We start from the raw sequence: 15,655 nt of genomic DNA on the forward strand, positions 1-15,655 counted from the left end.
TCATCTAATAATTCTTGTTTCAAAAGAGAAGTCCATACAGTTTATGTCACTTGGCTTTCTTACTATCTCAGTTCAAAGTCAACCCAGGCAGGACAGCCTGTTAAACTCTTATCTGTAATTAAGCACTAAAACAGGCAGAATTTGAGTTTTAGCTCAAGCAGTAGAGTAGTAGTTTAGGGGGTAGGTGGGCAGGAAAGACAACTGTATAGGGACAGGGTCCACCTTCTGGTTCAAGCCCCAGAACCAGCACAAAGTAAACAAACAAACAAGAAAATGAAAAACCCACATATTTCTTCAGGACCATCCTTAAAGCACTGGTTTGAGAAGAGGCTCCTTTTGCTGATTATACTCACTGGATCCTGCTTTTTGGAATCCTTATTGCTGTGGAGGACCCAGGACCAGAATAAAGAAATGGATAACTGACTTCTACAATAGGAGAATCATCTCAGGAGAGAAATATCCGTGCATAAGACACATTAAAACCTCCATGTCTTTGTTTCTTTGCACTAGAACACTTTTAAAACAAAGTTATTTCCTTTTATTCTATGCTGGCCTTGAAATGGAATATTGTTTCCTTTTGTAATACTCCCAACTGGAAGCTTACAGACAAGTTTTATATGAGTAAAGGACACACTCGAAAAGGTAAGGGACAGAGTTTCCTTCAGGCCTTGGATTCTTTTCTTGTACCATAAAAAGGACAGCACAAATTAACTTGAACTTTTTCATTTCTCTATGTTCAATTCCTCTGTTGGGATCAGTTTCCACTTCCAGTAACAGTTCCTTCCACTTATCTCCAGTAACAATCTATGATGCTGCTCCAAGTAAAATTAATATTTTCTGGTTTCATTTAAATAGCACAAGTACATCTTTGGACATGAGGTAACTTGTGTTTCAGAAATAACTTTTTAAAGAGAAAATATGGAATTTAAATCGCTTATAAAACATTATCCATGTACACATGGCCATATAAGATGATGTTAAGTGAAATGTACCCCAAGATAGTGACACAACTTGATTTTTCTCTCTTGCTATTGTTTTTAATGTATTTAACATGTAGTATGTATTATTTTTGTTTGTCTTCTATGTTCTTCCTCCATGATATAACCCATGTTTTCACTATATTTGTTGTCGGCAACCTGTATCTTGCATATACATTTTATTAATGTGGGGAAGGGAAGGGAAATAACAAAATGCTGAAACAAGGATACAGTATGACCCATTGTAACAATGAGTTGTACAAGGCACTATGTCGAAAATGAACTTTACTACTTGAAGAGGGGAGAAGGGAGTTGGGGCGGTGGGGAGGAAAGGGATGGCAGGAGAAAAACAAAAGAGGAGGTAACAGTGCTTGATAGATTATGTACTCATTTACTTATTTATGTAACTCTAACCACTATTTACACCATTTTTGCAACAAAAAAAAAATGAAAAAAACTTCCTGGAGTAGTTTAACTTTAAATTTCCTAATTGCACTGTAATTAAGACCAATTTTAAGTGGGAAGAAGGTTCTCAGAAACATTTCTTTGTGAGTGTGTGTGTTGTGCATTATTTCCCAAGTGTACATAAGTTAACAGTAGGAGAAACAATAGGAATAATACAAGAAAAAGAAGTTTTGTGCTTAAGTTTAATAGTTCAATAGACTACAGAAGCCTCTACAAATAAGACAACATTGAAACAATAAATTCAAAGCCAGTAAGTAGATCTATGGGAGTGATATAGAGAAAGCATTACTACTAAGTGGAACATGAAGGATGAGGCCACTCTTGTTTTCCACTAGATCTAAATCATGGTAGCTAATCATGAAAATTTGTAATAACATAGTATAGAAGAATAATTCTGTTCACAAAGCAAGTCAGATATAAAAGCATGGACTTAACTGGAAAAAAAAGGCCATGTTGAGAGAGCAGGAATTATACTAGCAATGAACTGGTGGCTAAGATCACATTTCTTTTTCTTTCTTTCTTTTTTTGATGGTTGTGGGTCTTAAACCCAAGGCTAGAGTTCTACCACTTGAGCCACAGTGTCAGTTCCAGTTTTCTGGTGGTTAATTTGAGATAAGTGACTCAGAAAACGTTCCTCCTGGTGCTGGATTTGAACTGCAATACTCAGATCTCAACCTCCTGATTAGCTAGGATTATAGGCATGAGCCACCAGTACCCGGCTCAAGATCACATTTCTAGCAGTGTACACTCAGGATATATAATGTGTATGTTCATCTACCTTTGTATGAATTCTTGAGTTAAAAATCTGGGCTACAGGTTAGACTTTACATTCACGAAAGTGTTTCTAGTTTAAAACATGATACTCCTGGAAAAAATAAAAACTAAGAATGTAAAAGAGTCTGGGAAGTTAAGTTTGAATCCAGCCTGGGCAGAACAGTCTTTGCAACACTACCTGTAATTAACCAGCCAAAAGTTACACTAGAAGAATGGCTCAAGTGATGTAATACTAGTCATGAGCAAGATTGCTGAATAAGAGCTTGAGGATTTTGCATACATACATACAAACATTCACATACACACAGAAGCACTTACATGTGCAAACACACATATGAAACAACTCTCAGAATGTGTAGAAAAGTTAGAAAATAATAGAAAATATGTCCTGAGTAAGACTATAATCAAGTCAGAATTTTCAATATTAGAAACTCCTCAAGTGAACTTTCCCCCAAAAAGCTTGATAATATTACATAGGTAGGGACCAGACACAGTAAGAGAGGCAAGTAATCATCATGGAGGATCCATGGAGGAATGAATCAGAGACCCCTGCAGGTGCATCTGAAAATGTTCATACCCTGTGTCAAATGTTAGAACATCTTTGAAAATTGTACAGAAACACTTTGAGCAGTCAGTCTAGTGGATAAGATCATCGGAGAAGTTCAGAATTACTAGTATGCTTCTAGGTTAAATAAACCAACAAACTATGGTAGGACAATGTGATACAAGCCTGAAATTCTAGCATTCAGATTAAGACAGGAGATTAGAGAGTGGATTACATAGTGATACCTTCCCGTAAGTAGTTAGTATAATTTTGCTTAATAAAACAAACCAAAAAACAAGACAGGAATTCACAGTTGGAAGTTAGGGCTAATTTTGTCATTATGTTTTGAGAAGTCAAGTTTCCTATTGAAATGCAACCCATATATCATCCTCAGTCATGTTTTAAATGCTCTCTTCATTACAGAACATTCCTAGATGCAAAATAGCTCATGATTCCAAACCAAAAATTTAAAAAAGTAAGCATCATTCTGTTGGTTTCCACAGAAGTGATGAAGGATTACAAAAGCTTAATCCTGGAGAAATAGCAAAATTTTCTAATGTAGGACTTTGTAAACCTGGCTAAATGAGAATTTAAATTTAAAATAAACATGTTTTGTTTGTAATTTTATATTTAACAGGATACTACAAAATTCTTTTTAAGTAGAAGTTTTAATTTACAAATTTACAAATTATTCTGGCATTCTATTTGTCTAGAATATTCTTTCAAGCGAGTTAAAGGACTTAGTTAATAGATAATTCCAACAGTTCATGTATAACATGATAATGCTAGAAACAGTTGCCAACAAATGGATAATATTAATTTATAAATTTAGAAAAAGAGCAATGTTTTGAGGCTTTGGTGTAACATGGTATGAAGAGAGTTATTGTGCGACATCTTTTTTCTTCTACCTATACATAACACAGGAAGACATTTCCTTAATTACGTACCTCTGCATGCAATGAGAAAAATGCTAGGTTTGGGGTTTGTTTTCATTTTTTGTTTTGTTTTGTTTTGTTTGTCCTAGGGCTTAACCGCTGGGCCTGGGCACTGTCCCTGAGCCTGTTTTTGGTCAAGGCTACTGATCTACCACTCGAAACTCAGTAACACTTGTGTCTGGCTTTTCCTGAGCAGTTTATTGGAGATAAGAATCTAAGGAACCTTCCTGCCTGGGTGGGTTTTGAACCATAATATTCAGATCTTAGCCTCCTGAATATCTATGATAGATAAAAAGATGAGTAGAAATAATATTTGCAAGTTTTCTGATCTCAAGAATACCACTTGAGGTAAAACGATGCAGCAAAGTTTAGTGTAGTTTTTTTTCAGCAATCGAAAGGGCATTTCATTATCAGAAGTGTAGAATTTTTTCACTATAATGATAAGCTAGTCATGCTGTGAATTTAGGGAATTTTAAGGTGCACCTTACAATTTGGAAAGTGTTGGGCTAGAATGACTTCACTGCATAAAATGTTGGGATTGATTGTCATAAAAATAATAGCTTACTCTGATGAACAAATGTTTACTCTAGAGGAATTAATTATTATAGATACTTCATAGTTTTATCTTCTACCAGAATGTGGCTAGTTTTTCTGTTGACTTTTAACTATGTAACGCCCCATTGGAAACTGCATTTTTTGCGGAATTAAATAAAATGCATACAGGCACTGTTTTAAATATCTCTGGTGTGGCATGTTCAGAATTTGAAAATGAGTCGTTAGTAGTCATAGGAATTTTGAAGATCACATATACTCTGTCCTATCAACAAATATTTAGTTTTAAAAGTTAGGAGTTTCCAGAGAATTGAACTATTTTCTATGTAGTATGAGACAATACTAAAATAATGTTTTTTTGTTTTTTATTTTATTTTATTTTATTTTATTTGAAAACATACTGTACAGAGGGGTTACAATTACATGGGCAGGAAAATGCATACATTTCTTACCAAGCATTGCAGCCTCCTCCTTTGTTTACCCTTCACCTCCCTTCCCAGCCTCCCCCCTCCCCCCCCACCCAATCATATCCCCCCTCCCTCCCCCCCACCGACATTGTAAAGCTGGTTTTGACATGACATTTTGTACTTCTCATTGTTGCAACAGGTCCACCTGAATCCTTAAACGACTTGTTTGTCAAATAATGTTTTTTTCAAAATAATGACAAGTATATTCTGAAAATTTTGTATAGTTTGATAACATTCAAGTTGATGACCCTCTGATAAAGAGAGGGACAATTAATTCAAATTAGAAGCCAAATATTGTTCATTTTTTTAAAAAAGGTAATACACATAGAATAATATTTACTATGCCAATACAGTGAAATTATATTTTATGTAGCTTGTTTTTAAATTTAATTTTATTGTCAATTTAATATATAAAAGGGGTTGCAGTAATTGAAAGGTAGAGAATACATAACATGTCGAACTTTTTATCCCCTCCCTCTCGTTTTAATCACAATTTTCAATCACAATACCCCTCTAAGTAGTAATGTAAATTTCCAAAATGTTTTCTTCTGAGTATTGCTATTGCATTGGTTTGCCCTTTGTCTTTTGTGTCGCCATTTTGTTGTTCCTCTTCCTTTGTAACATTAAGATAAATATGTATACAATACACAGGTTACTGAAATTAAATACAGCAGGGGATAAACCAGAGGGGAACACTAGGAGTTCATTTTGCTCATCATCCACTTATATGGTCACATATACATAGGTATTGAGCCATTCTGCTCATCTGCTAAGACTACCCTAGACACTTCCTACTCATTACACATGAGGGAAACCATGGAATCTTTTTCTTTATATCTTGCTTATTTTACTTAGTAGGATTTTTCCAAGTCTTTCCATTTCCTTATGAATTGGAAGCATAGAATTCCACCGTGTGTGTGTGTGTGTGTGTGTGTGTGTGTGTGTGTGTGTGCGTACCACATTTTAGTGATTCATTCTTCTGAGTGGTATATTGGTTTAAAACATGATTGCATGTAAGTATCAGTTAGGGTCATTCAAAAATTACAGATGCCACCTCCACAGGTATACTAAAATAATGATTTCTAAGTAACATAGTCTTTTATGTTGGTACAAGTGTTGAGATATCTGGATGAGTCTAATGTATATTTTGCACTGAATTAGGCAGGAAGATATCATATAGGATAAAAATGGTAGTGACAAAATATTCCCTTGAGATAGATTAAGGAGGCTGCCAGAAGTATGAAGAAATTCAGATAATTTAGGAGAACTTAGAAATGCAAGCTCAAGTTTGTCTCTTTAAATAAAAATTATGTAAGTAGATGGGCAAAAGAAGGGGAAGAGAAGAAATAACAGGCAGCAGATCATTGAACCAAGTTAGAGTATAAAAAGATATAATCTATAACTTCCAAGTTAAAAAAGAGAACAATATAATAAGTACCTCTTAATTTAGGAACATGCATAATATTTACTTGGCTTTTCTCTAATTTAATGCTCCAAAATAAATGTAGATTTTATAAGAAAATTTAGGTGATTTCCATTACTTCAACACTAACTGTGATTAGCCCTCTTTTTCTCACTTTGCACTTGGAAAAATAGTCCCTAAATTGATGATGTTGTGGCTGATTAGAGTCAGAGTTAGGGGCTTCTATTGTACAATTATCCCAGAATAGTTTAAAGCAGTTTTTTCCCCAAGATATCCAACTAAATTCTCTGAATCAATACTTTGAACACATCCTCACACCTGAGCACATAATTTGAAATTATACTTCAGCATTTCCTTGGCACATTCTACTTTGTGCCTTTCGCTTTTTTGCACATTCTTTTTGAGTTCATGGTTGCTCTATTTCCATTTCATCTTTGCAAATTGCTGAGAACATTGTTCACCTACTACTTCTTCTTTGCACATGACAGTCTATGTATGAAGGTACTGTGTCTATGTTAAGCAATAGGGTAGTACTCACTCTCTGAGGAGAAAAGTTCCACAGTATAACACTATGCCCACATTAGAGGGTGTAGAATTTAAATTTAAATCATTTTGAGACAAACAGTGATGTTAAAAGTGTAAGGCTCCCTAGGGACATTTGCTTGGAGCTCATTAGTTTTCCTAGGAGAAATATAATTATCCAGAAAATTTGGAGCTAATTGGTAAGTAACCAATTAACACTAGTTCCTAGATGTTGTGTTAATACAAGTCAAAATTGTATTATTGTTACATCAGAATCTTTCCCTACTTGCCAATGTGTATGAAAAAATGAAAGAAAGGCAGTAACACAAAATGTCTGATATTTTTAGGCTTTTAATCCTACTGGTGAGGGTAATGTCTGAACTCTTCCATTCAATAAAAGCTTGAAGTTTATAAGAGCACTTCCTATATATAAGAATTTGTGGCAGGTTGATTGACAGGGTTATTACAGCATGGAGATATCCCTAACAAAAATTAGATTTAAATAGAATATATGTCAGTTACGATTTGTCAATGGTTAATGAGGCATTTTCTATTCTAAAGAAGAAGCAATTCGAGGAGTCTTCAATCACATCAGTAAAGATGTATGTTCAACCTAATACTTGGTGTTACTTGTCCTACATTTATAATGATTAGGCTGATAAGATATCCAAACATATCTAAAGATATTTCAATAAAGTTCCAAACTGATGTGGATACATGTGTCACTCATTGGAACTGAAGGATAAATTAGGCTTGTCTATGCTGTAGTTCAATCTTTAATCACCTGGCTAAAATAATCTTCAAAAATATTCACAGAATACTTCTAAGTAAAGTTCATGAGAGTTATATCTGTATAACTCTTCTAAGTTCAGGATAAAAGCATTTGTTCCCAGCATTTAAAATCAACAGGATCTGTTGAATTCATGGATCCAAAATTTCATGGCTTCACATTCATATCTCAAAATTTTATCAATATGAATTTCAACCACTAAGCCAACTTCTCAGCCTTTTTTCTTATAAATAAAATTATTAATTTCCACATTTTGATGGACTAAGCTATAGTTTTCAACCAAGTGTGATTAGTTCAATAACATTCTCATATCGATAGTATTCAATAACCAAAGTTTCCAATGATATATTAAGAGTATTTCTTCAGTACAGCTGTAAACACATGACCCAATTTACATAATTCTACTTACATATCTATAGTTACCTTAAAAGGACACAGACCGTAGAGCCAGTAGTTAAAATTTATTTTTATTTTTATTTCTGCATGAAACTATTTGTAAATTCATACCAACAAACTGAATTTGACTCCTTATTTATAAGCTAAGGTGGAAGATCCTATACAATTCTCTTTGAACATTTGAAAACTTGCTGGCTATAATGATTGCAGTATTATACAAATTGATTTGCTATGTGGAGTATATCAATCCACAAATGCACTACTATATTTTGTGTAATCTATTTATATTATGGTCATACTAGTGAGTTTTCTTTTGATTTTTTCTTAGATACTAAAGAGGAACTTATTTCACATGCTTCTCCTATTGACTATTAATTTGCATATGTTCTTTAAAGAAATAACCTATTCGGGAAAAAAGTTATTTAGAATTAGAAAATATAAAAATACTTACACTCAAAATCATTGTAGCATTAACAGTGTAGCATTAACAAATACGTGCCCGCTATCTGTTGGATATTTTTTCACTTCTATTATATTGTCCTTTGAATTATGAAAAGTTTTCAGTTGATATTATCCAGTTTATTCTTGCTTTTCTTTACCCACTAATGCTCTCCATATCATTTTTTACAAACCTTTACTGATCCAATGTCATGAATTTTTACACTTATGTTTTATAGGTTTTTACATCTCACATTTAGTTAGATAATCTTTTTTTTTATCTTTGTATAAGGATTGAGGTAATAGTCTAAGATCTTATTTTAAATCTAGGGAGGCAATAGTGCCAGTACACCCATTTAAGATTCTGTTTTTATTTCATAAAGTCAAGTAATCCTTTTCAAAATCTATTGACCATACAACTGAGAATATTTTTATTGTGAAAATACCTACAGAGTGGTTACAATTACATAATAGTATTAACCAAAGCATGCTATTTGCAGAGGAGTATTTAAAAGGAGTAATTTCTTATAAAATTGAACTTTTAATCCAACAAAATGAATACCAGGAAACTATCACTTGGAAGATGTGAGTGGAAGTAAAAGGGAAGGAATAAAGAGAGTTATGGAGGAAGAGAGTGAAGGCATAATATTCAATGCAGATAGTGTGTAAGTAGAAAAAATGAAAGTGAGGTGGGGTTTAGAAGGTTGTGGAAAGTTATGTAAAGATCCATTGTACTTATAAACTGATTTGTGTAATGGAAATTCTTTTGAGCAACTATTTAATAAAATATAATTAAAAACAATGGAGACATCTAAACTTAAACTGCGTTCTCTTAAACCATGAGTCAATATAATAGTTTCCTCCTCAGAAATATTCTTTGCAGGTATTTTCCTCATAATAACAGAAAAGTGACCAGTGCAATGAATAGCAATACATCACATTGTATATTCTAAATAGACACAATATAAAAATCACAGTAAAAATGTTAGAATTCATCACATGATAAAATAACAGGTAGAAAGTATCAAATGCTGACTGATTGTTTTTCCAAGTACTTTACCTATGGTATCTAATTTAATCCTCACAATAATCCCATAAAGTGGAACTACTTCTATTTTTAATTCTCAGATGATGATATGGAAGTCTTCAGAGTTGGAATTACTAGTACCACATTGCACACATGGTAAGAGTTAGCCTGTGGCCCATCTCCCACTGTATCAAAATACCTCATTTTATTTTATGACTAATATACCAGCACTTAGTCTACTAATTCTAGGAAATTTTCCCAGAATTATTGTGTACACTCTAATATTTCACTTTATCTTTGTTAGAAAATAGGTAGCTTTAATATGAAAGCTCCAAGTTCATAATCAATTTATACCTCCCTGATGAAAGGAACTGCAAAAGTATAACATTCTTGATTTCTAGCTCAAAATAGTAGAAACCATATTCTATCCCATGACTCAACACTGCACTGTTTGGGGACCCCATCTCTGTTTAACACAGTCTTACTGAAAGAATGACCTGCCTAATTCCGGGTGGAAACAGACTGCATGTCTTATGGACCAATCATTTCCACATTGTAGCTCACGTAAGTTGTTTACTATGAGAAGTATTTTGATTGCTTTATATGACCAAAATTTTGAGAGAAATGTACTACTTTAAAATACTATTAAAGCAAGAATGATATAAAAATCACCTTTGACTCCAGATAAACATTTTACCTTTCATATACCAAAAATGCAGTGTGACCTACAATTAATATTAGGAACGAGAGGTTAAAAATCATAGACACCAAGACCTAAGTATGAATTAAAGACTCTCCAACTTGTGAATACAATTGGTTTAAAAAGTCATCAATACTACTGCATTTAAAAAAAATTCTTATGATACTGAAGATTCAATTATAAATTATTTACACGTGAAAATAACTCATTTTCTTTGGAGTAGGACACAAAACACAAGATTATTCCTAATCATTTTATTATTTTTTATTTTTTTCCTAATCATTTTAAAACCTTTATTTATACTACAAATTCACTCTTATAACTAAAGATTCTAAAAGTAACTGAAGTAAAGAGACACAACGGAAATAATTTAACTGCATCATCTTCATTCAAAAAACTGTGTTAATAGAAAACAAAGTTATATTAATAATTAATTAGCTTAACAAATTCACTTGTGTTCTTTTATTCTATTTCATTTAGTTTTATAAAAACTTGATTTTCATAAAATGATGCATATAAAAGCCTATATACCCACTCACATTTTCAGACCTTAACAATATTTATTTCAGAAATGTCTTTAGCTCTATAGTCAATGAGCTGAAATAATACTAAAATATTCAAAGGCTTTTCAGAAATTGCAAGACTCACTCTGTGATGTTATTTACATTGGAAAAGATATTGAAAAAGCCTTATTTGTTAAGTTCCTATAGTTACTCCCACAAAAGAACCATTAGTGAACATCCCTTTGAATGTTCAAAACAACTTCTAATACATTCACACTCTGGAGACGAAATAAGCTTTTTTTGTTTGTTTGTTTGTTTTTGAAAGTAATATCTAACAAGCATATCCACAATACTTATTTGCAGTTATTATAATGAGATATTCAAACGTAAAATTATTGGGTTGATTATCTCTTAGTGAGAATAGATATGATCTTACAAAGACAGTTATTTTCAACAGAAAGCAAGAAAGAGTTTATCCACCTTGTGTTTCATGGAATAACCAGAGAGTAATACCTGTTTGCTCAAGTCGGGCAAACTCACTCCATGAGCATATCTTAAAATTATAACCAATTTAAGAGATCAAATACATATTTTGTACTGACAGTCATCTTACAGCAATAACTTAGCACCTAATTATGTCTGTATCTCCTCACCTAACATATAAAAGAGCTGTAAGCAGTCTCTTTTATCTATCTTAATGTTGTAAATGCTTTGATTCTGATGATGTTATTATTTGACAAATAAAATGTACAGAAAGGTTGTCCAACTGAAATGACATGACAGAACAGTGATAAATAAAAACATTGCAACACAGTTAGCTCTTTTCAACCTCACCCTGTCGATATGGGCAAGCAACATTGCAACAGCACATGCACACCTTTACACATACACACATGTGCACACATGTACACACACATATACATGCATGCTAAATTCAGGGTTTATTGTACAAAAACATTCAAATTAAATATTAGTGATTAGTACAAATGATTATTTGCCTTACTACCAAATAATGCACAATCTATTCACCATGCCTATCAACATGTGACCACTTAATTTATTTTTAATTAATTAATTAACTAATTCATTCATTCATTTGTTTGGTGCTAATAATAGGGCTCTGTCCCAGAATTTGTTATCTTTTTGTTTTAGTTTTCTGAAGGCTAGCATTTTACTGCTTGTACCACAGCTCCATCTCTAGCTTTTGTTGTTTTCTTTCAAATCAGAATCTAATGGACTATTTTTGTTGTTTGGTTTGGTTTCAAACCACAATCCTCAGACTTCATCTTTCTGATTAGCTAGGATTAATGACATGAGCCACCAGTGTGGCTTCTACTTCTTCCTCTATACTTATCTAATGCACATAATTAAATAGTAATTTAAAACTGAGAGTATAGTAACAAGTTGTACAGTGATGAAATTGTCCTGTCAAAACTTCAAGTTAGTAATTTAAATTTCTTCTTAAGACCATACACAAAAAAATACCATGATATAGTATAAGAGAACTCACAATTGGACGTATGAGCTTCAAGAGCTTTTTAATAGATTCATTATTTATTGTTACCCAACATTAGGAAAAAAATGTACAATGCAGTAGTAAAATAGAGTCCTTTGCATGACTACTTAAATTCCTGTTTTTTTAAAGACACTTGTTTTCATCTACAAAAGTAGGCGTGTCTATTGGCTTCATGTGGTTTCTATGATTGAAAGTGCTTAATGAGAAGTAAACATGTATTAGTAGTCCTTTGCTATCATTAAATCTCACTTTGATAATAAAATTTAAAAAATAATCTGCATAAAATATAATTTCACTGTATTGGTATAGTAAATATTATTCTCTTTGTTGTAACTTTTTAAAAATCAATAGCATTTGGCATCTAACTTGAATTAATTACCCCTTCTTTATTAGAGGTTCATCAACTTGAATGTTATCCAACTAGACAATATTTTAACAATATATTGCCAATATTTTGAAAAAAGAATAAATTTATTACTTTCTCATACTAAAACCGAAAATAGTTTAATTCTATGGAAACCCATAACTTTTAAAAGTAAATAAGTTTTTAAGAGGACAGAATATATGTGTTATTCAAAATTCCCATCACTAATAACTACTCATTTTTAACTTCTCAACATTCTATACTTGAGAGATTCAAAACAGTACCTGTTTGCATGTTATGAAATTCTGCAGTAGATGCAATTTCCAATGGGGTGTTATAGATTGAGAAATCAGCAGAAAAATTGCCACATTCTGGTAGAGGATAAAACTATGAAGCATCTGGAGGGGATGTGGACAGAAAGGAACCTTACTTCATTGTTGGTGGGAATGTAAACTTGTTCAACCACTTTGGAAAGCAGTATGGAGGTTCCTCAAAAGACTTCACATAGAACTCCCTTATGACCCAGCAATCCCACTTTTGGGCATTTACCCAAATGTTTACAAACAAGACCACACTAAAGCGACCAGCACAACTATGTTTATTGAAGCATTATTTACCATAGCTCATAGCTAAGTTATGGAACCAACCCAGATGCCCCTCAGTAGATGAATGGATCAAGAAAATGTGGTACATATACACAATGGAATTCTATGCCTCCATCAGAAAGAATGACATCTCCCCATTTGTTAGGAAATGGAAAGGCTTGGAAAAAATTATATTAAGTGAAGTAAGCCAGGCCCAAAGAAACATAGGTCCCATGGTTTCCCTTATTTGCAATACCTAGTATATATATGAGTCAAGCGGAAAAGGTCAGATAATGTGATGTTAGGAAAATGAAACCTTAAATATGTATTTTAATGTTTTTTTCTTTCATGCATGTGTTTCTAATGCATTTATAAGATTATTTCTTTGTTGCTTTGTATGTCCCTCCCCCACAGTGTAACCCCCGCTTTCACTATATTTGATGTCAGTTTAACTTGTGGAGGAGATGGGGAAAAACAAGTCGTTTAAGGATTCAGGTGGACCTGTTGCAACAATGAGAAGTACAAAATGTCATGTCAAAAACGAGCTTTACAATGTCGGTGTGGGGGGGAGGGGGGGAAGGATTGGGTGCAGGGGAGGGGGGAGGCTGGGAAGGGAGGTGAAGGGTAAACAAAGGAGGAGGCTGCAATGCTTGGTAAGAAATGTATGCATTATCCTGCCCATGTAATTGTAACCCCTCCGTACAGTATGTTCTCAAATAAAATAAAATAAAATTTAAAAAAAAGAAAATAGAGGCAAGGGGTGACAGTGTCCAAAAAAAACAAAAACAAAAACAAAAAAACTATGCAGCATCTGTGATAATTACTTCTTCAAGCGTAGCCAATTGTTCATCAGAGTAAACTATTATTTCTATGACCATCAATCCCAAGATTTATGCCATAAAATCACCCTAGACCCTAGAACAGTTTCCAACTTGTAAGGTGCACCTTAAAATTCCTTAATTCACATCACGAATAGCTTACTCTATATGATAAAATAGTACACCACTGCTAATGATGCGCTCCTTGTTCTGGAAAGAACACCACAAAAAAACCGCATGAATTTTTCCCCAACTGCTATTCTTGAGATCAGAATATTTGCAAATATTATTTATATTTATACTTTAACTATCTTAGATATTCAGGATGCTAATATCGGAAGATTACAGTTCAAAGCCCACCCAGGAAGGTATCTTAGAATCTTATCTCCAATAAACTTTTCAGCAACAGCCAGACACAAATGCCACTGAGGTTGAAGTGTAGGGCTCGAGCCTTGAGCATAAACAGGCTCAGAGACAGTGTCCAGGCCTAGGGTTCAAACTCTAGGAAAAACCAATAAAAACAAAGAAAACAAACTCCAAACCTAGCTTTTCTCTCAATGTATACAGAGGCATGTAATTAAGGAAATCGCTTCCTGTGTTACATATAGATAGAAGAAAGAAGATGTCATACAATTACTCTCTTCATACCATTTTATACCAAACCCTCAATAAATTGCTGTTTATCTAAATTTATAAATTTTTAGAAATTTATAAATTTGTTGGCAACTCCGTCTAGATTATTCACATTATCATGCTATACACGAACTGTTGGAATTATCTATTAAGTTCTAATTTTAACTCTTTTAAAAGAATATTCAAGGGAAATAGAATGCCAAAATCATTTGTGAATTTGTCAATTAAACCCTCTACTTAAAAAGAATTTTGTAGTATCCTATAGAATATGGAATTACAAAGAAAACCAAAGTATTTATTTTAAATCTAAATTCTAATTTAACAAGATCTACAAAATTCTACATTAGACGAACTTTGCTATTTCTCCAGGCTTAAGCTTTTGTAATCCTTCATCATTTCTTTGGAATCCAACAGAATGATGCTTACTTACTTTTTCAAATTTTTCGATAAGAATCATGAGCCATTTTGCATCTATGAATGTTCTGTAATGAAGAGAACATTTAAAACACAACTGAGGATTATATATGAGTTGCATTTCAATAGGAAACTTGACTTCTCAAAAGTAGTGACAAAATTAGCCCAAAATTCCATCTGTGTATTCCTTTCTTGTTGTTTGGTTTGTTTTATCAAAACAAAATTATACTATCGGGTCCGGGGAAGGTATCGCTATGTAATTCCACTCTCTAACCTCCTGTCTTAGTCTGAGTGCTAGAATTCCAGGCTTGTATCACACTGTCCTGTCATAGTTTGTTGGTTTATTTAATCTAGAAACACAGTAGCAATTCAGAACTTCTGCGATGATCTTCTCCACTAAACTGACTGCTCAGATTGTTTATGTACTATTTTCAAAGATGTTCTAAAATTTGACACAGGATATGAACATTTTCAGATGCACGTGCAGGGGTCTCTTATTCATTCCTCCATGGATCCGATCCCATTAATAATGATTACTTGACTCTCTTACTATCTCTGGTCCCTACCTATGTAATATTCTCAACTTTTTTTAACAAACTTCACTTGAGAGTTTTCTAATATTAAATATTATGACTTGATTCTAGTCTTACTCAGGACATATTTTCTACTGTTTTCTAACGTTTCTACATATTCTGAGAGTTGTTTCATTTGTGTATTTGTGTGCACATATAAGTGCCTCTATGTGTATGTATGTGGTTTTATGTGTGTATGCAAAGGCCTCAAGCTCTTATTCAGCAAACTTGCTCATGACAG

The sequence above is a fragment of the Dipodomys spectabilis genome, unplaced genomic scaffold, assembly GCF_019054845.1.
Source record: "Dipodomys spectabilis isolate Male_0828 unplaced genomic scaffold, ASM1905484v1 ptg000276l, whole genome shotgun sequence".
In the NCBI taxonomy this organism is placed as follows: domain Eukaryota; kingdom Metazoa; phylum Chordata; class Mammalia; order Rodentia; family Heteromyidae; genus Dipodomys; species Dipodomys spectabilis.